Below are 24,492 nucleotides of genomic sequence, written 5' to 3' on the forward strand. Positions count from 1 at the left end.
AAAAAATGGGGGCTCTGACAACTGACATTTCAGAGAGACCATAGAGATATGGAAGAGGAGAAGCCAGGGCGCCCCCTAAAAAGCTAATCTCCTGAGCTCCTATGGACCAGAAACCCCTGGTGGGCTCCCTGTCTGCTGAGAGTTCCATGTGGTGCTGGCTGTGGAGACTAGAGAGCAAGTTAAGGACATTCACCTCACTGCCCTTGTCCTTCCTGTCGCCCCCTTGTCCCCCCCAACTGCCTTCATCCCCCCACTGTCCCATATAACTGCCTCTCCCCTTTGCAACTCCTCTTCCCCCCTCCACATGTGTCTTCTCCTCTTCCACCCCACCCCCCCCATGTGTCACCGCCTCTTCCCCCTCCCCTCCCTATATGAGATTGCAGAGAAGAGCCACCAAATTAATAAAGGGGATGGACAATCTAACTTATGAGGAAAGGTTAGCTAAATTATATTTATTTACATTAGAAAAGAGATGTCTAACTATATACAAATATATTCGGGGACAGTACAAAGAGCTTTCAAAAGAACTATTCATCCCAAGGGCAGTACAAAGGACTCAGGCCATCCCTTAAGGTTGGGGGAAAGGAGCTTTCACCAGCAACAAAGGAAAGGGTTCTTTACAGTAAGGGCAGTTAAAATGTGGAATTCATTACCAATGGAGCCTGTGATCGCAGTTACAATAGAAATGTTCAAAAAAGGTTTGCCATCTTTTTAGAAAGGAAAAGTGTACAGGGATATACCAAATAAGTATACATGGATATACCAAATGAGTAAATATGAGAAGGATGTTGATTCAGGGAATAATCCGATTGCCAATTCTTGGAGTCAGGAAGAATTTTATATTTCCCCTTATGAGATATCATTGGATGATATGTCACTGGGGTTTTTTTGTTTGTCTTCCTCTGGATCAATAAGTAAGTATAGATATAGGATAAAGTATCTGTTGTCTAAATTTAGCATGCAGTAGGTTGAATTTGATGGATGCGTGTCTTTTTTCAACCTCATTTTCAATGTAACTATGTGTCACTCCCTCTTCCCCCCCTCCCCTCCTGATGTGTCAACCCCTCTCCCCCCCTCCCCATGTGTAACCCCTCTTTCCTCCCTCCCCATGTGTAACCCCTCTTTCCCCCCTTCCCATCTGTCACCTCTTCTTCTCCCCCTCCCCCCTCCCCCATGTGCAACCACCTCTCCCCCCCTCCCACTTATACTCTGTGTCTGGTTATGTCCTGTGTCAGTGTATAGTGCCATCAGGTTATGTCCTGTGTCAGTGTATAGTGCCATCATGTTATGCTCTGTGTCAGTGTATAGTGCCATCAGGTTATGTCCTGTGTCAGTGTATAGTACCGTCAGGTTATGTCCTGTGTCAGTGTATAGTACCGTCAGGTTATGTCCTGTGTCAGTGTATAGTACCGTCAGGTTATGTCCTGTGTCAGTGTATAGTACCGTCAGGTTATGTCATGTGTCAGTTTATAGTGCCATTAGGTTATGTCCTGTGTCAGTGTATAGTACCGTCAGGTTATGTCATGTGTCAGTTTATAGTGCCATTAGGTTATGTCTTGTGTCAGTGTATAGTGCCGTCAGGTTATGTCATGTGTCAGTTTATAGTGCCATTAGGTTATGTCTTGTGTCAGTGTATAGTGCCGCTGCCTACATACTCTGTCAATGTAAAATGCCGTCAAGTTATACTCTACACTATACACTGATGTACTGTAGCCCTTGTACCCCCGGGGTACTAAAACTACACGTGCTGCTTTCACCTGTGTGGCTAACAGGAGGCCTGAACCTCCGCCACTGGGAGCCTGGGATACACTTATACACGGTGCAACGCCTCCACCGATGAGGGATCCCAGCGTGGTGGGAGTGTTCCCTCACCAGAACCAACATACACAGTAAATACACATGGTTGTATAAGAACAGTATTTACTAAGCATAGAATATAATCCCTTCACATATGTCTCGTTGCATCACCTCACATGTAACTCATGGCATCACCCCACATGTAACTCCCTTTGTCCTTTCAGTATCAACGTGTCTGGGCCCTTAACCCCTGAGTGTCCACAAGCAATAGTGTGAGTGTGAGAGATAGCGCTTCCCTGTGTTGGAGCCCGGTGGTGCACTTATAATAACTTCCTGGTCATAGTCCAGACCAGGATAATCAGCAATAATCTGCAGCTCCGTGCCGTGGTCCTGCTGAGCGGTGCACCGCTCCTTGCGTGGATTATTCCGCCGTCTGACTTCTCTGGAGGGATCCCCAGCCGGATGATCCCCTGGGAGCAGTCTCTACTATGGAGTCCAGATTTGCTTTCTTTCTGTCAAGCTGCACTGTCCTTCAGGCAATGTCCTTCAGCATATCTCTCTCTCTATTGCTATAGTGGACAGAGTCCCTATCCTAAGGCCTTTCCCTATATCATACACATACTGCTGCGGCCGAGTTTATTCGAGCATTTGCCCGTTCTCGGCAGCAGCAGTAACCTGGCGCGCGCCGGAGGGTGCCGGGCACGCGCCGAAGCAGCGGAAGAGCGCCCTCCGATCGGGGCGCTCTCCCTCCCGCTGCCGGGTCCGCCGGGTCCCCCGGAACCCCCTGCCGCCGTCCCCCACATCGCGGGACACCAGGGCTCCCTCGGGGAGCCCTGAACGCGCGTGCAGGGGGCGCTGGCACCCGATGACGCGTGACCACGCATCGGTGACGCGCGGCACGCCGAGGGAGTGGGGCTAGCAAGCCGGGGCATCCCACGGCTTGCGGAACTAGCCCTGCTCGGATTAAGTGTGTCGGTAGTGTAGAATACTTCTACTGTGTCTCAGGGGACTAACTGGGCCCTTGGGGGTTACCTCTGGACTAGTCCCTAGAGCACAGCTCCGTGGACACTAACTGCACCTTCAGGGTCCAGGTCTTGACCGCCCGCTTCTTGTCCCAGCATGCAGTACTCTTTTCTCCCTTCAGGAGCAACCCAGCCATCCCATTGGTTGTCGTGCGTCACCAGGCAGCTTCTCCCTAAGCAGCATGGGAGTTGTAGTCTGTTTGCTGCCTAATTAACATTGGGACCGCGTGCGCATAGGACACTGCACATGCGCGACTGTAATGGGCGCCGCGGGGGTGCCCTGCGCATGCGCGAACCAGTAAAGCCCCTGTCTATCTATCCACCACTTTTGCGCATGCGCGAACCTTTGCGCATGCGCGCGCACACACAATATGGCGGCGCCCTGCGGAGGGAGCCACCGGCAAACCCGTCGCCCTTGCCTGCAACATCCCATATAGGAGTGGGTAAGGGGGGGGGGGAACGGGAGAGCGGGGGACCTGGCTACAATGACAACAAGTATAAAATGAATGGCACTATATACTGACACCGTAAGGTTATGCTCTGTATACATTTAATTGTTTTTTGTGGCCCTTTGACAATGAGACATGTATTAACCTCCAACTCCCAATCAGGTTGGCCACCCCTGACTTAGCACTTTTAAGCAATTGATTTACAACTCATTGAATCCATGTCAATTTATACATGTGTCCCTGTGTAAATTATGTTTCTAACTGACTTTTCGACTGACATTTCAGCATCTTCACCTTTTAAGAGACAACATTCCAAGGTTTCCATGACAACCCGCACTGGACCAGCATCTCACACATACACACATATATGAAACCTCCTACTTTAGGTCATTACACATCGTCCTATAATATAAATGTTATGTTTGCACAATATGGTCATCCATTATGGTCATATCATTGTAGATACATGAACCTTTGATACTGCTTTAACTAACTTTTCATAAAAATCAGCATTGCTACTTTGAGATATAGTTTCTCCAAGCAGAATGTGCTTTTTAGAGCTATAGATAGTACAATACACAGTACAGTATATGCTATGTGCCCTTATAAAGTGGTGAATTATAGGATGTCACCCATAAAAGATTAAAATCCAGTTCAAGATGCAATCCCTTGTAGTTGACTACAAAACAACATTTGATAAAGAATTCAAAAATCCAATTGGCCCCCATAAACAAACTTATGAAACTCAATGCAAAGATGTGGCTGCACAAACAAGAAGAACAAAAAATGTTTCTTCAGGGCCTCTTGGTGAGAAGTGTTTGCCAATCTGCTGTTTCCTCTATCCCTAGCCTACCCTCTTTTATCAGAGACTCAATAAAGATAAGGGGCGAGGGAGGGAAAGGGTTTTGACCTGGGCAAACTTTTATTAAACACAGTGATGTTACATAAAAGAGAGTGGCCAAACAAAATGATACCCCCTCTAAGTCTCAGCTAACCATATTTACAAGCTTAAAAAATCTTGTAAAATACTTATAGGTGTATAATTTCTAGTAAAAAAAAAAAGGCATTAGTCACCCAGATATAACCCCTTAAACATATCACTGTCGTTAGTACACTTCGGTCTTAGGAGGTATTGTCCCTATAAAAGCTGGAAATCTCCCTTTCAAGTTTTTATTCTGCTTTGCTAAACTGTGTATCTTATACTATATTAGTGAAAGCACTGTATGTTTGCCTGCCTGCCTGCCTGCCTGCATGCATGCCTGCCTGCTGGATGTCCGGTGTCCCTAGCGGCAATCTCATTGGTCCCTTGGCCCGCCCGCCCCCGCACACCTCTCATTGGCCTCACACACTCACACCACCCCCTTGGCCAGCCCCCCACACCTCTCATTGGCCTGAGGCGGAGTGACGGGCCAAAGGTCCAAAAAAATAAATAAAACACACACACACACACACACACACCTCTCTCCCCTCTCCAAATCACCTTTTCCCCCTCCCCAGCGGCATCACCTCTTCCCCCTCCCCAGCGGCATCACCTCTTCCCCCTCCCCAGCGGCATCACCTCTTCCCCCTCCCCAGCGGCATCACCTCTTCCCCCTCCCCAGCGGCATCACCTCTTCTCCCTCCCCAGCGGCATCACCTCTTCCCCCTCCCCAGCGGCATCACCTCTTCCCCCTCCCCAGCGGCATCACCTCTTCCCCCTCCCCAGCGGCATCACCTCTTCCCCCTCCCCAGCGGCATCACCTCTTCCCCCTCCCCAGCGGCATCACCTCTTCCCCCTCCCCAGCGGCATCACCTCTTCCCCCTCCCCAGCGGCATCACCTCTCCCCCCTCACCGCTCCAAATCACCTCTCCCCGTTCCAAATCACCTCTCCCCGCTCCAAATCACCTCTCCCCCCTCCCCGCTCCAAATCACCTCGCTTCCCGCAGCTGCCACGCGGCGCGTAAGATGGCGGACCCCCTTCCTCCCTCGCGGCGCCGAGTCAGACGGTGGCGGCGCCCGGAAGTACAGGTAGGTGTCGCTCCCCACCTCCGGCGCCAAACGGAACTGAGAAAGGGCGCATCAACTGAGGTGTGTGTGTGTGTGTGTGTGTGTGTGTGTGTGTGTGTCACTGTCCACTGCCCCCCCCTCCTATCCACTGCCCCCCCCTCCTGTCCACTGCCCCCCCCTCCTGTCCACTGCCCCCCCTCCTGTCCACTGCGTCCCCCCTCCTGTCCACTGCGTCCCCCCTCCTGTCCCCCCTCCTGTCCACTGCCCCCCCCCTCCTGTCCACTGCCCCCCCCCCTCCTGTCCACTGCCCCCCCCTCCTGTCCACTGCCCCCCCCCCCTCCTGTCCACTGCCCCCCCTCCTGTCCACTGCCCCCCCTCCTGTCCACTGCCCCCCCTCCTGTCCACTGCCCCCCCCTCCTGTCCACTGCCCCCCCCTCCTGTCCACTGCCCCCCCTCCTGTCCACTGCCCCCCCCTCCTGTCCACTGCCCCCCCCTCCTATCCACTGCCCCCCCTCCTGTCCACTGCCCCCCCCCTCCTGTCCACTGCCCCCCCCCTCCTGTCCACTGCCCCCCCCCTCCTGTCCACTGCCCCCCCCTCCTGTCCACTGCCCCCCCCTCCTGTCCACTGCCCCCCCCCCCTCCTGTCCACTGCCCCCTCCCTCCTGTCCACTGCCCCCCCCTCCTGTCCACTGCCCCCCCCTCCTGTCCACTGCCCCCCCCCTCCTGTCCACTGCCCCCCCTCCTGTCCACTGCCCCCCCTCCTGTCCACTGCCCCCTCCCTCCTGTCCACTGCCCCCCCCTCCTGTCCACTGCCCCCCCCTCCTGTCCACTGCCCCCCCCCTCCTGTCCACTGCCCCCCCTCCTGTCCACTGCCCCCCCCCCCTCCTGTCCACTGCCCCCCCCCCTCCTGTCCACTGCAGGAAATGCAGGGGGAGGAATCCATGCCTTTGAGGTGCCCCCCCCCTCCCTTTGACGCCCCCCCCCTCCCTTTGACGCCCCCCCCCTCCCTTTGACGCCCCCCCCCCTCCCTTTGACGCCCCCCCCCCTCCCTTTGACGCCCCCCCTCCCTTTGACGCCCCCCCCCTCCCTTTGACGCCCCCCCCCTCCCTTTGACGCCCCCCCCTCCCTTTGACGCCCCCCCCCTCCCTTTGACGCCCCCCCCCTCCCTTTGACGCCCCCCCCCTCCCTTTGACGCCCCCCCCCCTCCCTTTGACGCCCCCCCCCTCCCTTTGACGCCCCCCCCCCTCCCTTTGACGCCCCCCCCCCTCCCTTTGACGCCCCCCCCCCTCCCTTTGACGCCCCCCCCCTCCCTTTGACGCCCCCCCCCTCCCTTTGACGCCCCCCCTCCCTTTGACGCCCCCCCCCCCTCCCTTTGACGCCCCCCCCCCCTCCCTTTGACGCCCCCCCCCTCCCTTTGACGCCCCCCCCTCCCTTTGACGCCCCCCCCTCCCTTTGACGCCCCCCCCTCCCTTTGACGCCCCCCCCTGCCTTTGACGCCCCCCCTGCCTGCCTGCATGCATGCCTGCCTGCTGGATGTCCGGTGTCCCTAGCGGCAATCTCATTGGTCCCTTGGCCCGCCCGCCCCCGCACACCTCTCATTGGCCTCACACACTCACACCACCCCCTTGGCCAGCCCCCCACACCTCTCATTGGCCTGAGGCGGAGTGACGGGCCAAAGGTCCAAAAAAATAAATAAAACACACACACACACACACACACACACACCTCTCTCCCCTCTCCAAATCACCTTTTCCCCCTCCCCAGCGGCATCACCTCTTCCCCCTCCCCAGCGGCATCACCTCTTCCCCCTCCCCAGCGGCATCACCTCTTCCCCCTCCCCAGCGGCATCACCTCTTCCCCCTCCCCAGCGGCATCACCTCTTCTCCCTCCCCAGCGGCATCACCTCTTCCCCCTCCCCAGCGGCATCACCTCTTCCCCCTCCCCAGCGGCATCACCTCTTCCCCCTCCCCAGCGGCATCACCTCTTCCCCCTCCCCAGCGGCATCACCTCTTCCCCCTCCCCAGCGGCATCACCTCTTCCCCCTCCCCAGCGGCATCACCTCTTCCCCCTCCCCAGCGGCATCACCTCTCCCCCCTCACCGCTCCAAATCACCTCTCCCCGTTCCAAATCACCTCTCCCCGCTCCAAATCACCTCTCCCCCCTCCCCGCTCCAAATCACCTCGCTTCCCGCAGCTGCCACGCGGCGCGTAAGATGGCGGACCCCCTTCCTCCCTCGCGGCGCCGAGTCAGACGGTGGCGGCGCCCGGAAGTACAGGTAGGTGTCGCTCCCCACCTCCGGCGCCAAACGGAACTGAGAAAGGGCGCATCAACTGAGGTGTGTGTGTGTGTGTGTGTGTGTGTGTGTGTGTGTGTCACTGTCCACTGCCCCCCCCTCCTATCCACTGCCCCCCCCTCCTGTCCACTGCCCCCCCCTCCTGTCCACTGCCCCCCCTCCTGTCCACTGCGTCCCCCCTCCTGTCCACTGCGTCCCCCCTCCTGTCCCCCCTCCTGTCCACTGCCCCCCCCCTCCTGTCCACTGCCCCCCCCCCTCCTGTCCACTGCCCCCCCCTCCTGTCCACTGCCCCCCCCCCTCCTGTCCACTGCCCCCCCTCCTGTCCACTGCCCCCCCTCCTGTCCACTGCCCCCCCCTCCTGTCCACTGCCCCCCCCTCCTGTCCACTGCCCCCCCCTCCTGTCCACTGCCCCCCCTCCTGTCCACTGCCCCCCCCTCCTGTCCACTGCCCCCCCCTCCTATCCACTGCCCCCCCTCCTGTCCACTGCCCCCCCCCTCCTGTCCACTGCCCCCCCCCTCCTGTCCACTGCCCCCCCCCCTCCTGTCCACTGCCCCCCCCTCCTGTCCACTGCCCCCCCCTCCTGTCCACTGCCCCCCCCCCCTCCTGTCCACTGCCCCCTCCCTCCTGTCCACTGCCCCCCCCTCCTGTCCACTGCCCCCCCCTCCTGTCCACTGCCCCCCCCCTCCTGTCCACTGCCCCCCCTCCTGTCCACTGCCCCCCCTCCTGTCCACTGCCCCCTCCCTCCTGTCCACTGCCCCCCCCTCCTGTCCACTGCCCCCCCCTCCTGTCCACTGCCCCCCCCCTCCTGTCCACTGCCCCCCCTCCTGTCCACTGCCCCCCCCCCCTCCTGTCCACTGCCCCCCCCCCTCCTGTCCACTGCAGGAAATGCAGGGGGAGGAATCCATGCCTTTGAGGTGCCCCCCCCCCTCCCTTTGACGCCCCCCCCTCCCTTTGACGCCCCCCCCCTCCCTTTGACGCCCCCCCCCCTCCCTTTGACGCCCCCCCCCCTCCCTTTGACGCCCCCCCCCCTCCCTTTGACGCCCCCCCTCCCTTTGACGCCCCCCCCCCTCCCTTTGACGCCCCCCCCTCCCTTTGACGCCCCCCCCCTCCCTTTGACGCCCCCCCCCCTCCCTTTGACGCCCCCCCCCCTCCCTTTGACGCCCCCCCTCCCTTTGACGCCCCCCCCCCTCCCTTTGACGCCCCCCCCCTCCCTTTGACGCCCCCCCCTCCCTTTGACGCCCCCCCCCCTCCCTTTGACGCCCCCCCCCTCCCTTTGACGCCCCCCCCTCCCTTTGACGCCCCCCCCTCCCTTTGACGCCCCCCCCCTCCCTTTGACGCCCCCCCCCTCCCTTTGACGCCCCCCCCCCTCCCTTTGACGCCCCCCCCCCTCCCTTTGACGCCCCCCCCCCTCCCTTTGACGCCCCCCCCCCTCCCTTTGACGCCCCCCCCCCTCCCTTTGACGCCCCCCCCCCTCCCTTTGACGCCCCCCCCCTCCCTTTGACGCCCCCCCCCTCCCTTTGACGCCCCCCCCCCTCCCTTTGACGCCCCCCCCCCCTCCCTTTGACGCCCCCCCCCTCCCTTTGACGCCCCCCCCTCCCTTTGACGCCCCCCCCTCCCTTTGACGCCCCCCCCTCCCTTTGACGCCCCCCCCTGCCTTTGACGCCCCCCCTGCCTTTGACGCCCCTCGCGCACACACTGACTGACTGCCGCACGCACGCACACACTGACTGAGGCACACACTGACTGTGTGTGCGTCAGTCAGTCTGTGTGTGTTTGTGTTTCTGCCTCAGACTCACTGACGCGCGAGCAAACACACAGTGACTGACGCACACACGCTACATGAAGCTGTAAAGGAGGGAGGGTGGGGGGGGGACTGGATTGATGTGAATGGGTGACAAACAGAGAGAGGGGGGAGGAGAGAGAGGAACGGGAACATTACATCCCGGGCAACGCCGGGTCTCTCAGCTAGTGTAATACATAAAGTTAAAAAATAAATAAAGTGGCTTATTTGTCGCAGCACAAAAAAATAAAAAAGGGTAATTTGCAGCTGTTATTAAGTATAGTTAAAGCATTGTTTTGGTTATGGAAAAGTTTAGGTTCCTGGCTGGGATGCAGAGACAATGGTTTGTAATGTAGACAGGACTGGTTTCTGGCTACCAGTCTGCCCCCTCCTGGCAGTAAGCCCTGGTAAGAACAGGCTGCCAGGAGTTATCATGGGTTTTCCCCACTCACAGTAGCTTCTTGATTGACAGGGGAGGCAGTGCGACTAGGCCTGTGTTTGTCCAAACAGGGACTCAGACCTGGTACCTACTTCCCTTGTACTTAAGGAGCTGCACTGCTAAATTTAGTCAGTGCCTCAACCTGCTTGAGAGAGACTGGTCTACTCATAATAATTGTGCAGGGCTCTGCAATCTGTATTCCCTCCCTTAGGGGAGTGGATGGGAGACTATACCCCTTACTCCACTGGGGAGTAAGGAAAGAGCTAGGACTGCTTCAGGGCCCCTTGGCCTGGAATGAAGTTCCAGGGTACATCCTGAGGGTGAAGCCCCAAGAAGTGGTCTCTGATGAGTATGCTGTACCAACTGAGTGTGCTGTCAGAATAAAGGGATCCTTTTCAAAGATATCTTCCTGCCTGAGACTACAATCTATCAGGGGGAGGGGAAATAAGTTCTCCTGCAGGGATTGTCTCCACATCCCTGGGGAATGCAAGAGATGGAGACGCTGTCACCGTGAGAAAGAATCAGTTACTACCCCAGAAGCCTGTCCTGTTCTCCCCTACAAAAACGTGGGAAGCTCAGATATACTGTGAGCCAGCAGGTATGCACCACACCACACTGTGTAATGGAAGAATCTCCCAGAGAGGGGGGGGGGGGGAGGGAAACACCATTACAGTTATGAATCTCTGGCTAGGAGGCGAGAGGTTCATGTATACTGTGATATTTTGAGGATTATGTACGTTTTGGTGGTTAGTGTGCTATGGCTTTACCACCACCTTATTTTTATGTCTTGCGTGAGTTATTAGTAAAAAATAAAGAAAATTAAAAATTGGTTATAATTTAAGGGTAGTGCTTCATACAGACCCGATGGATTTTAAAAAGTGAAATTCAGTTCTCTGATGTGTAATTGAACAATGAATGAATGTAAATAAAGATTCAAATGCTATTAATAGTTCTCCCACTTTTGAGATGTAAAGCGTTTGGATCACGTGTAAAAAACTGACTCAGAAAGTCAATGATCTGACCTAGAGTAACCCGTGTACTGTCATTCTTCAATGTACAAAATGTACATTTAAAAAAGAAACATAGTATTTTGTGTTCTCAGTTACATGGAAAACAAGGGTTGGGAGGGAAATTGATAAGACCATTGCACATCTCGTCAGCTGCCAAGTCGAGTCACTCCTCAGTTTCATTAAATATTTTATTCATGTAACGGTGCAAGTGCCTGCTGTACAATAAATTACATAACAAAAAGGACTTCTTCGATTTATTTCCATGATCTCATTCATGATTATGGGGACAGGGAAAAAACGGATTAAACTTGAATCTCTGTTTCAATTACTGTGAGGATTCGGGGGTCACGACGGCCGCAGCGTGACCTCCCCTCACCTCTTGTTGTGCCCGCTGCTGCAGGGCGTTCCCCTCGCCAGTCCATCCTCGTCCCCGGCGGGCGGCCGCTGTTCCGCAGGCGGCTGGGGCTATGGCGGCTGCTGCTGCTCATGGGCGCGCGCTCCCCCTCGTTAGGGAGCGCGCGCCGGATCTAGTTAATTTATTCACTGCTCCTGCAGTGAGGCCACGCCCCCAACTCACACACAGCCTTCCGGATCTCTCCTCTCCCAGACCTTGGCTAACGGCAACGACGACGCCTCTTCTTGTACCGGTACCGGCAAGTATTGCTACAGCTATTTACAACTGGCCTGGCAACGCCAAAACACCACACTCCGGACACGCTCCTTCTGCTGCGGGTGCGTGCATATATACGTCCCCACCTCAGTATAAGGGACGGGTCTGGTCTGCGGGCAGCACCGGCGTAACATTATGTCGAGCCCACAAGACGCAGACCAGATTGATCTGGCCTCTATGATGACAGCCATGTATCAACAAATCCAGGCCTTACCTGATCAGATGGCTCTCCTCACTCAACAGGAACAGGAACTTTCATTTCAGGCACCACCTGTGGCCGCACCGCCGGCGCAGGTGGAACCGGTGTCCTGCCGCGACTACTGGCCCGAAGATTCCGGCACCCAAGCTGTACGCGGGGGATCCACACGCCTGTCGTGGATTTCTCAATCAATGCGAGATCCAGTTTGAGATGGCCCTGCAGCAGTATTCCACTGGTCGTAAGAAAGTGGCATATGTTTACAGCCTGCTCACGGGAAATGCGCTGGCTTGGGCCACCCAGATTTGGGAACTACGTCCCGAAATCACCCGAGATTACGCTGCCTTCAGACGAGACTTTCGACAGGTCTTCGACACCCCTGCACGTCAAGAGACTGCCTCTGACTCCTTGCTACAGCTTTCACAGGGACGTCGGGCCGTGGTCCAGTACGCCTTGGAGTTCAGGACCCTAGCGGCTGAGACACGATGGGTCCAGGAGGCCTTAGTCTCGTCTTCTGGCGTGGCTGAACGAATTCTGTGAAAGATGAACTCACCTCACAACCCAGGAAAGGACTTCTGGAGGAACTCATCTCCCAGGCCATTCCAGTGGATCAACGTCTTCAGGTACGCCGCGCTGAGCGCCAACACCCCCGATTCATGCCTTTTCGTGCCCCTTTTCCCATGCTCTCTTCAACCACGGGACCTGCTGTCTCCCCGCTCCCCGCTCTGGAGGCTCCGGAGCCGATACAACTTGGAGTCCAGCGTTCTCGGGCACCGATATGACAGTTTCGCCAAGCCGGTGGGTCATGTTACTACTGCAGATCTTCCGATCATCTGGTCCGTGAATATCCACTATGTCCAGGAAACGACCAAGCCCAGTGAGTACGAAGGGGCCCTCCCTGGGTGCTAAATCTCCTTGTCCCCTTTCCAGGAAAGAACTTCCAAAAAAATTGACCATTCCCGTCTCTCTCTCTGGTCCTACCTTCCACACCTCCACAGCGGCATTTATCGATTCTGGCGCGGAAGGAAATTTCGTGGACCAGACCTTCTCTGAACAGAACCAGATTCCACTCGTTAGGAAGAAGTCTCCCGTTGCCTTGGTCGGGATTGACGGCCTTCCGCTCACCCCGGCACACATCTCCTTGGAGACTTGCCCCCTCACCCTTTCTTCTCATTCCCACAAGGAGACCCTGGCCTTTGATGTAATCCATGCTCCTGGGACAACGGTCACCCTTGGCTTACCTTGGTTGCAGAAGCACAACCCGCACATCAATTGGACATCCCAAAAGCCCATTGTCTGGAGGTCAAGGTCAGAGGAGTCTTTTCCACCAGCTCTACTTCTGCCTCAACTGCTGGCTAATACATCCAACCCTAAGGGAGGTTTACCCGCCCCCTACACAGATTTTCTGGATGTCTTCAGCAAAACTCAATCCGAGCTTCTACCCCCTCACAGATCATACGATTGTCCGATAGACTTGGTACCTGGATACACATTACCCAAGTCCAAATCCTACCCCCTCTCTCTGCCTGAGACGGAAGCCATTGATGAATATATTCACGAGAACTTGAAGCGGGGCTGGATTCTTTTTCGTTAAAAAGAAAGACGGTACTCTCAGACCGTGTATAGACTACCGGGGACTGAACCGCATTACGGTGAAGAGCCGCTACCCACTCCCACTCATCTCTGAACTCTTCGACAGACTTTAAGGTGCTAACCTCTTTTACAAGCTAGACCTTCGCGGGGCGTATAATCTCATTCGCATCCTGGAGGGCGACTAATGGAAGACCGCCTTCAACACCCGTAGCGGCCACTACGAATATCTTGTGATGCCCTTCGGCTTATGCAATGTTCCAGCGGTCTTTCAGGACTTTATCAATGACGTCTTTCGAGATGTCCTTAACCGTTTTGTAATTGTTTATCTGGGTGACATTCTTATCTTTTCCAAGAATCTACAGGATCATATCATCCATACTAAGTTTGTGCTATCCTGCCTCCGAGAGAACCGATTGTTTGCCAAGATGGAGAAGTGCCCTTTTCACCAGTCTACCACCTCCTTTCTTGGGTATATTATTTCCAACAGGGGATTGGCCATGGACCCAGAGAAACTTAAAGCCATAGTGGATTGGCCGCAACCCGACTCCCTCAAGTCTATTCAGCGGTTTCTAGGATTTTCCAATTATTACCGGAAATATATTAGTAACTTTTCCACCATCATCGCTCCGATCACGGCACTGACCCAAAAAGGAGCTGATCCTTCGTCTTGGTCTCCTGAGGCAGTCACAGCTTTCAAAACATTGAAACAAGCATTTGTCTCAGCTCCCATCCTCCGACACCCGAACATATTTCCCTTTCACCCTATAGGTAGACGCTTCGGACTGCGGGGCCGGCGCAGTCCTATCCCAGAGATTTTCTCCCCAGGATAAACTTCACCCTTGCGTTTTTTTCTCTAAGAAGTTTTCCCCAGCTGAGAGGAACTATGACGTGGGCAATAGGGAACTTTTGGCCATCAAGTTGGCCCTTCAGGAATGGAGGCATCTTCTGGAGGGGTCAAAAGAGCTGTTCACTATCCTCACGGACCATAAACATCTTTTATACATCGAGAGTGCCCGCCACTTAGGCCCCCGCCAAGCCCGCTGGTTGTTATTTTTCTCCGGGTTTAATTTTATTTTGTCTTACATTCCCAGCACCAAGAACGTCAAGGCGGATGCTTCTCTAGACAATATTCTTCTGAAGTGAGACCGGAGAAAACTACAGAGTCTATCCTTCCTAAGCAAAAGATCCTCGCGGTCGCTGCATTCAAGAATCTTGAGAGAATCATCAAATCTCAAAAACACCTTCCTAGTGATCTCGAGATACAGAAGGACACCTTATACGTAGAGTCCAAGTTCATTCCTGAGATTCTGGAGTGGGGGCACGCTTCCCGTTCGGCAGGGCATCCGGGATTCAAGAAGACATTGGATCTCATCCGTCGCACCTTCTGGTGGCCCAATATGTCCAAGTCCATCCTTGAACTTACTCGGGCTTGTCCGGTATGTGCACGCAATAAGATTCCTCGTCAGAGACCCCACGGTCTTCTTTTGACTTCACCCATCCCGGAGTGCCCCTGGTCCCACATATCCATGGACTTTATTGTCGAATTGCCTAGGTCGAATGGCATGAACACCATTCTAGTAGTGGTGGATCCGTTTTCCAAGATGGCACATTTTATTCCTCTCAAAAGATTACCCTCTTCACCCGCCCTAGCCGATATTTTCTCCAAAGAGATTTTCCGTATCCATGGCATTCCCACATCCATCGTATTGGATCGTGGTTCCCAATTCGTTTCCAGACTCTGGAGGACCTTCACCAGAAGACTGGGCATTTCTTCCTCTTTTTCTTCAGGATATCACCCTCAATCTAATGGGCAGACCAATAGGGTTAATCAATCTCTCGAGAAGTATTTAAGGTGCTTCGTCTCTGACTCCCAGGATGACTGGGCGGAATTACTTCCCTGGGCTGTATGCCTTTAATTCCTCCAGGAATTAATCCACTCGTGAGACACCTTTCTTTATTAATTACGGATTTCATCCGGCTCGCCTACCTATTTCCAATATCTCCTCTGGAGTACCAGCTGTGGATGAACACATCTCCCTCCTACAGGACTCTGGGCTAGAATTCAATCAGCACTTCAAAAGGCCTCCCTGTCTTCGAAAACCCAGGCTGACCGTCGTCGCCGACCTGCACCCAACTACAAGCCAGGGGACAAGGTTTGGTTGTCTACCAAAAATATCCACCTCAAAACCCCTTCCCCTAAATTGGCACCTAGGTTTCTGGGGCCATTTCCTATCATCGAGCAGGTAAACCCGGTGGCCTTCCATCTTCAATTACCTCAAAGCATGAGAATTCCTAATGTTTTTCACACATCTCTTCTCAAGCCGTTCATCTCCAGTCCCCTCTTTCTGGACCACCCTCTTAAACCAGATCCAGTGATCATACAGGGCAATGAAGAGTACGAGGCCCAAGCCATACTAGACTTCCATCTCTCGAGGGGTAAGGTTCAGTTCTTGGTCCATTGGAAAGGCATTGGACCCGAAAAAAGGTCTTGGGGGCCTCTCAAGGACATTCACGCACCAGGACTTCTTAAACGCTTCTGTAAGAAGTTCCCATCCAAGCCGTGGGAGGATCGTCCTGAGGCCGACCCTGAAGGAGGGGGTACTGTGAGGATTCGGGGGTCACAACGGCCACAGGCCACGGCTTCCCTCACCTCTTGTTGTGCCAGCTGCTGCAGGGCATCCCCCTCGCTGGTCCCGTCCGGCCCCCGTGGTTGGGGGACTCCCTCCTCGTCCCCAGCGGGTGGCCGCTGTTCCCTAAGCGTCTGGGGCTATGGCGGCTGCTGCTGCTCATGGGCGCACGCTCCCCCTCGTTACGGAGCGCATGCCGGATCTAGTTAATTTATTCACTGCTCCTGCAGTGAGGCCACGCCCCCAACTCACACACAGCCTACAATCATGTCCTAAGACTGCTCCCCTGCATTCTTCTCAATGCAGCCTATCCAGGACAGCTCAATGCACTCCTCCAGGTCTGCCTCCTCTTCCTATTCGCCAGCCACACTATATAATGCCTGTCTTGCCATTCCCACATCGCTCAACATAGTCTCTTCTAGCGGATGCCTATGCTGGCTCCCTCTCTCTTCTCTTCATTAATTCGGCTTGGCGGACTTCACTCTCTGGCTCTGGACCCCGGCTTTCACTTGACCTCGCTGCTTCTCACGCCCTTCAACCTCAGCTTGGACTACGACCTTCCGGATCTCTCCTCTCCCAGACCTTGGCTAACGGCAGCGACGACGTCTCTTCTTGTACCGGTACCGGCAAGTATTGCTACAGCTATTTCCAACTGGCCTGGCAATGCCAAAACACCACACTCCGGACACGCTCCTTCTGCTGCGGGTGCGTGCACATATACGTCCCCACTTCAGTATAAGGGACGGGTCTGGTCTGCGGGCAGCACCGGCGTAACATTTACGTGGTCATTCAATATTTTAGCTATATCCCTTATCATATCATTTTGTAAAAGAATCATGGTAAATAAAGGGAGGGAGTTTGTACATCTACTACTTTTTCTTAAGCTTTTCCATCTTTCTTGCTGCTGTCTTGTTCTCTACTACTACTGTCTCTTAAATAGCACTGACAGTGCATGCAGAGCGTTACAGTGCATCTTACAGACACAATAGGGTATATTCTATAAGCTGCGAGATCGCCGATCCGTGCGCTCTGACACAGAAGCTCCGTTGTGCCAAAGAGCTTACAGTCTATGTTATTGAATGAAGCAATAAGGAAATAAAGTGACTTGACGAAGGTCACAAGAAGAAGTGACACTGAAATTAGATACAGGATCACCTACTTCAAAAGTATCAACACGTTTTCACTCTCAGCGGATACCTGGTTGCTAACTTCTTGCAATTATGTTGTTTAATATCATGGACTATTGGTGATCACACAGCAATGTGAGCATACATTAATACTAAAGTAACATGCACATGCTGTATGGATGACTGTTTTCAGGTGACCATTCTAGTCCTAATAGGGCTGCCCGGCAACATTACAATGTGGTTCCTTGGATTGTAAAGAGGCTGATGGGTCATTTGAAGATGTAGAAACAGGACTCAGACAGAGTTGTGAGTTGTAAATACATTTTTAAGAGTGTCAAGTAGAGCTAAGTCTTCCTCCTGCCTCTCTTGGTAGCCTCAGATTAAGAAAACAATAATATTTAACACTAATAAAACACACACACACACACACATATACATTATCAACAATATATATGTTGATACTATATCAAGTGCGCAAAAACTTTAGGGTAAATTAGTTAATATATATGCAGCCTTAATGTGGGTTTTAACACAAAAACCCATCTATATATATAAAACTGAAATGCTTGTCTGTGGTGTTTGCAAAAAGGTTGTAAGAATGCTCAAATACCCTGCTGAAATAAGATCATTCAGTCCCAAAACATGGAGAGGTGTATGCCATAAAGTGAGTAAGTCTTTATTAAAGGTATTTAAGCCATATTCCCTGAAAACTGAGAGTGAATGAGGGACTCACCACAGACAATTTCATTGGGGGCTAATGGGGCATAATAGCCCAATTACTCATGGACACCTCTAGTAGTGGATGATGTGCTGCTGCTGATAGATCCAGAGTGAAAAACGAAAGAAGAGAGCACCATCGATGACAGGAGTCAGGAGGGGATCCAAATAACAATACTTTATTGGAGTAAAAGCACAGGAACACCTCCTACGCGTTTCGAACAAAGGTTCGTTATCAAGGATAAAGAACTTTTGTTCGAAACGCGTAGGCGGTGTTTCTGTGCTTTTACTCCAATAAAGTATTGTTATTTGGATCCCCTCCTGACTCCAGTCATCGATGGTGCTCTCTTCTTTCGTTTTTCACTTTTTGTCTGTGGTGTTTGTCTGTGGGTTTGTGCTCGCTCCCATTGGCTGACTGTGGGGTTGGCCTTGGCTGTGATTGGCTCTCATTGCCTGACTACGGGGCGGGCCTTGACTCATTGGCTCTCGCGGTCTCCGAGTGCAAGGCAGGGTGATGTCATGATATACACACAGAGAGAGGGGAGATATATATATGCCCAGAGCATGCACATGCTGTGGAAACCTGGCATCACTCCAGCAAGTCTTGAAGAAGGAGGGAACCTGCCTGCTGCTGCTCTGTTGTGTTTCCGACTTCAAGGTAAATACAGCAGTCCCCCTCCTACACCCCCCCCCACCCACCCACCCAGCAGGCAGGAAACAAAACGTAACTTTCAGAACTACCAATTTGTTACGCCGATGCTCGCCACAAACCGGGACCGGACCGCGGGGCTGAGGTGGGGTTATATAATCACCGACCTGAGTCCACGCAGACTGATCCGGAGTGCGCAGTTCGTAGTCGTACATCGCAGGGTCAGGATTGGAGAAGGCAGCATCGTCGTTATGGAAGCAGGAGTTCGGCAACAGGTAGTCAGGATTTCCCCGCTTCAGCTTAGGAGCGTGAGCGCGGGGGTGGCTTCTGCGCGAGGAGCGGCCTCGGCCCATGACGCCGATCTCAGCAGGAGGAGACAGCAGGCTGGCCGAAGTTCACCGCAGGGCAGCGTCGGGTAGAACCAACGCTTCAGCGCAGAAGTCCAAGGCAGGTCACTGCAAGAGGATCGCAGCAAGCCGCAGGAAAGGAAGGGTAGCCACTGCTAGGAGGGAATGCAGCAGGTACCGTTGCTGGCAACACGCTTCAGCACAGACGTCCCGGGTAGGCCACTGCAGGAGAATAGCAGCAGGCCAGTGCTGGCATCAACGCTTCAGCACAGACGTCCAGGGCAGGCCACTGCAAGGAGATAGCAGCAGGCCGCAGGAAAGGAAGGGTAGCCACTGCTAGGAGGGAATGCAGCTATACCAGTGCTGGCATCAACGCTTCAGCACAGACGTCCAGGACCAGGCCTCTGGATACTCAGGAACTTGGAAGGTAAGAACGCTAGGAGAGAGGCCTGGGGTGGTTTGTGGCAGAGTCAGTAACATAGAGATATGAATAGTTATGCTCGGCGCTGGTTCAGAGCCAACGCCTAGAATATAAAGGGCGGAGATCCAATCACAGGAGGAGGGTGTGTGAGAATTCCTCCAATGAAGTAGCACAGGGCAAAAGCTGCAATGAGAGGCAGCACCTGTGCCATAGATTGCCAGAGGAAGCCTGCAACTGCACAGGTCTGCAAGGCAAAAGTCAAAGCCAGTAGTGGATTCCTTACAGTACCCCCCCCTTCAGGTGAGACCTCCGGACGAACAAGATCCATCACAGATTTGGGGGACATGGAATTGTTCCTAAACCTCCTTAGGCGAGAGGTGGCGTTGAAAGCCCATAGTTTGTTGGGATTCCTTACAGTACCCCCACCACTGGGTGAGAAGCCTGGGTGAACAGGACCATTCATAGGTCTGGGAGACATTGAGTTGTTCCTGAAGTGTCTCCGGCGAGAATTAGGTCCACAATCCAGATGTACATTGGCGAGTGCCATGAAAGACAGCGGTGGTACTGCAGTTCTTGGTACATGGACAATGGGACCTGAGGGCTCCGGAATGGGAACATCGGAAGGACAGTAGCCAGGTGTCCGGTGCATAGTAATAGTCCAAGAGTACGGGACACAGGACACAGATTGTCGGACAAAAATGGCAGAGGGACCTTCAGAGAAGGCAATGTCTTTGGTGAAATCAGCACGGAGGAAGTTGCGAGAGTCTTTAGCTTCCAAGGAATTCCGGGTGGTGGTTAGCAAGGGAATGGGGCGGGAGGGTTCACTACACACTATTGCAGCGGTACTTTTGATACCAAGCAGGGTTGCTATCCCAAGCAATTTGCGAGAGTCTGTAGCAGTGTGTATGCAACTCTTGGTCATGGTACTGGCAGTTGAAGAAGGATCCGCTTCCTTTGGTTTGTGATCTTTAGAGAGAATGAAATCCGAATTTGTGGCTTTGGCGAAGGACATAATAAGCATGTCTATACCCATAGTGGAACCATAGAGAACAGGAACGGACGCTTCAGGTAAAGCGACGAGGTCCAGTAAGGGTGTCTTCGTCTTAGGGAGAGGCCAATTGCCATACAGAACGGGCACTTTGGGCACCGCACAGAGACCTGCGAGTAAGGAGTCTGTTTGAAAGGTGAGAAAACAGATTTTATCTAAAAAACAAGGCAGGCGGTTACGCGGTGCATCAACCTTAGGGAAAAAAGTCTTGGGGTTAAAGCTGGGTGCCTCCAACACAGAGAAAGAAGACAGAGAACTAGAGCTTGGCTTCGGAGTGGAGGTCCCAGGTACCCAGGTCTCACATGATACTGTGGGAGAAGCAATGCAAATTGTTACTGTTTTAAACATAGGGTCTTTAACATCGGTAGCTCCAGGCACCTTTTTGAGAGGTAACCCTAGTTTTGGGACAGGACAGTCAATAGCAAGTACCCCAAGTATTGTGGAAGACACAGAGAAAAATAAGTCCATTTTAAAGACGGGATCTTCTGAAAAAAGGGAACGTTCCAAATGCGATACCCCTGAGTTCGTGGTAGTAGACATACAGTCAGTAGTGGATACCCCGAATACTGTGGGGGAATCAGCGTAAAACAGTATTATTACAGGAATGGGCATCCCAGACTTTAAGTCATTTTTAATCATCCCGGAGGCTGTGGCATGATCCGTGAGAGAAACTGGGGTAAACTCTCCAACAGACACAAGGGATATCTTGCTTGTTACAGAATTGGGTCCCTGAGAATCCCTAGTGAGGGCATCAGACTCCATGGGAGACTTAGTGACAGGGGTTTTGGAACTGATTAAAGGAATTGCAGGTATCACAGATTTAATAGGAGAAATACCTTGCAAAACAGAAATTTTAGTAAAGGTGATAGGCATCACAGATAGGTCAGACAGAAGTAAGCTAGGCAAGGTTGCTTCTATAACAGAAGATTTGGCAGCGGCAAAGCTTAACTCAGCGGCTGCTGGAGAACTTTTAACTACAGTGAGAAGGAACTGCAGATTTACAAAGTCAGGGATAAAGGGAGTCTCAAACTTGAAAGCCTGATCCTTCAAAAAGAAGGGCCCTAACTTTAATGGTACTGAGGGAGCAACAGCAGATACGCTGATCTCAGTAGGGGTCACTTGGAAAGGAGCATAATATGTACTGTTCGCTTTAAACCCTAGGATTTGAGAAGAGGAGAACTCAGACAGTGCAAGTGGGGTAACCACGCCTGTGCTGGTCTCTGAAGTGGGTATTTGGGAAGGAGTGTCTGGGACATCAGAAACGACAACAGATTCCACGAAAAGGGGTCTATGCTCAGAAGCAGGGGTCTCAGCTCTCTGAGTGACAGACGGGGTGAGTGAAATACCTAGGAGTAGGGATTCTGCGAACAGGTTTAGAGAAACAAACGGCTCCAGAGTACTTTTTACTGGAGCCAGTATTATTGCCGAAAGTTCAGGGGGCATAACCCCGAGAATTTTAGCCGAGTCAGAGGACAAAAGGGGTTGATCCTCTGAGGCTAAGGAGGTATCCCTGACTGACGAACTAAAGGGATCTACCAAGGAAGATTCACAGGGCTGACCTGCAGGGGTTAACATAGGAAAAACCCCAAGGGTTAAATTACTCTGTACCTGAGAATCAGAGAAATAGAAGCTAGTCTCCGAGAGTGGGGTCATAGGGGGTTCTGCCTCTTGCCCTAGGGACCTATCATTAGACTGCGGAATACTAGGGTTAACAGTAGGAACCTCACAGAGCAGACTAGCAGGGGTTAATACAGAAAAAACCTCGGAAACAGAGCTTAGAATTTTTGGTTTAGGAAAAGAGGGCAAACAGGACTCATTCTCTGGTGCTAGGGAAGACACACTGACCTGGGGACTGCAGGGATTTACAGTGGGGAACGCATAAGCCTGACTAGCAGGGGTTAAGACCGAAATAACCTCAGGGACAGAACTTAGGGAGGTTAACTCAGGATTAGGGAGCGTGGCAGCTTCTTCCTTAGCGGGCAGCGACAGAGAAATGGTTTGACCATTCTTAGGAGAGAGAGGTAACCCCACAGGTTTAGTAACAGGACTGGTAGCACAGAGAATCTGCCAAGCAGCAGCATAGCTGGCAAGGAGGGGATCCTGTTCTATTATGTGAGTGTCTAGTGTTGAGGAAAATACATGGAGTGTATCTTGAGACTGAGCCAACATGAGGAGGGCGCTCTGTTCTACTAGATGAATGTCCAGTGATGAGGCCAGGGCATAGATTGCCTCTTGGGCGTCGGCCAGTTCCAAAGGGTACACGTTATCCCAGGTTAAAGGGGAATCAGGAGAGCGAATACAAGCGGCTAGAGACTGTTTTAAGTTCAGGATGCAGTAAGCCTTAATAAAGAGATCACAACGGCATTGTCTTTGCAAAGGGGTTAAACCTTCATACGTCCACAGTTCATCAACCAGGGGTAGTACTTCACACAAATACTGGCCTTCATAGTGGGACTGATACGCAGGACGGGACATAACTTCAGTTGGAAAATTGCCATCCCCCGCCACGGCGCGGTCCGGTTTTAACGGGCCGAGCATACTGTTACGCCGATGCTCGCCACAAACCGGGACCGGACCGCGGGGCTGAGGTGGGGTTATATAATCACCGACCTGAGTCCACGCAGACTGATCCGGAGTGCGCAGTTCGTAGTCGTACATCGCAGGGTCAGGATTGGAGAAGGCAGCATCGTCGTTATGGAAGCAGGAGTTCGGCAACAGGTAGTCAGGATTTCCCCGCTTCAGCTTAGGAGCGTGAGCGCGGGGGTGGCTTCTGCGCGAGGAGCGGCCTCGGCCCATGACGCCGATCTCAGCAGGAGGAGACAGCAGGCTGGCCGAAGTTCACCGCAGGGCAGCGTCGGGTAGAACCAACGCTTCAGCGCAGAAGTCCAAGGCAGGTCACTGCAAGAGGATCGCAGCAAGCCGCAGGAAAGGAAGGGTAGCCACTGCTAGGAGGGAATGCAGCAGGTACCGTTGCTGGCAACACGCTTCAGCACAGACGTCCCGGGTAGGCCACTGCAGGAGAATAGCAGCAGGCCAGTGCTGGCATCAACGCTTCAGCACAGACGTCCAGGGCAGGCCACTGCAAGGAGATAGCAGCAGGCCGCAGGAAAGGAAGGGTAGCCACTGCTAGGAGGGAATGCAGCTGTACCAGTGCTGGCATCAACGCTTCAGCACAGACGTCCAGGACCAGGCCTCTGGATACTCAGGAACTTGGAAGGTAAGAACGCTAGGAGAGAGGCCTGGGGTGGTTTGTGGCAGAGTCAGTAACATAGAGATATGAATAGTTATGCTCGGCGCTGGTTCAGAGCCAACGCCTAGAATATAAAGGGCGGAGATCCAATCACAGGAGGAGGGTGTGTGAGAATTCCTCCAATGAAGTAGCACAGGGCAAAAGCTGCAATGAGAGGCAGCACCTGTGCCATAGATTGCCAGAGGAAGCCTGCAACTGCACAGGTCTGCAAGGCAAAAGTCAAAGCCAGTAGTGGATTCCTTACACAATTGCACTGCAAGCACTTTTGGACATTTTATTGCGCTTCTGCCCCCCCATGTCTCTTTCTGCCCCCCCCCAGTCGCTTTCTGCCCCCCCCCGGTCTCTTTCTGCCCCCCCTGGTCTCTTTCTGCCCTCTGGTCTCTTTCTGCCCCCCCGGTCTCTCTCTGCCCCCCTGGTCTCTCTCTGCCCCCCTGGTCTCTCTCTGCCCAGCCCTGGTCTCTCTCTGCCCCCCCTGTCTCTTTATGCCCCCCCTGTCTCTCTCTGCCCCCCTGGGTTCTTTCTGTCCCCCCCGGTCTCTCTGCCCTGGGCAAAATAAATAGTATAAGAAGCCATATGGAACTATATTAAGAAAAGCAAATAAATACTTTATTTCAATTTCAATCAAATATTGTTGTTTTTCATTCTTCACTATAAAAGGGCGGTACGGTCTCTCTTCCCCCCATCTCTCTTCCCCCCATCTCTCTTCTACCCCTTCCCCTCCTCCCCCCTGAGAGAGAACCTGTTGCTAAAAATTTTGAATACCACCACTGCTCCCGCCCCCCCGCTGAGCCGCCGCTGCGAGCTCTGAAGGGGGGGAGGAATCACAACCCTCCCGTCCCCGCATCCCCCCTCCACTGTGAGCTGCCGCCGGCGAGTTCTGAAGGGGGGGGGGAATCACAACCCTCCCGGCAGCCCCCCCAATGAGCCACTGCCGCCGAGCTCTGAAGGGGGGAAATTGGAGATGTGAAGGGGGGGGACCGGGCTGTGACGGGGGGTGGGAAATTGGAGCTGTGAAGGGGGGGGGGTGAACAGAGCTGTGGAAGGGGAGAAATCGTAGATGTGAATGCGGG

This window comes from Ascaphus truei, chromosome 4, assembly GCF_040206685.1.
Source record: "Ascaphus truei isolate aAscTru1 chromosome 4, aAscTru1.hap1, whole genome shotgun sequence".
In the NCBI taxonomy this organism is placed as follows: domain Eukaryota; kingdom Metazoa; phylum Chordata; class Amphibia; order Anura; family Ascaphidae; genus Ascaphus; species Ascaphus truei.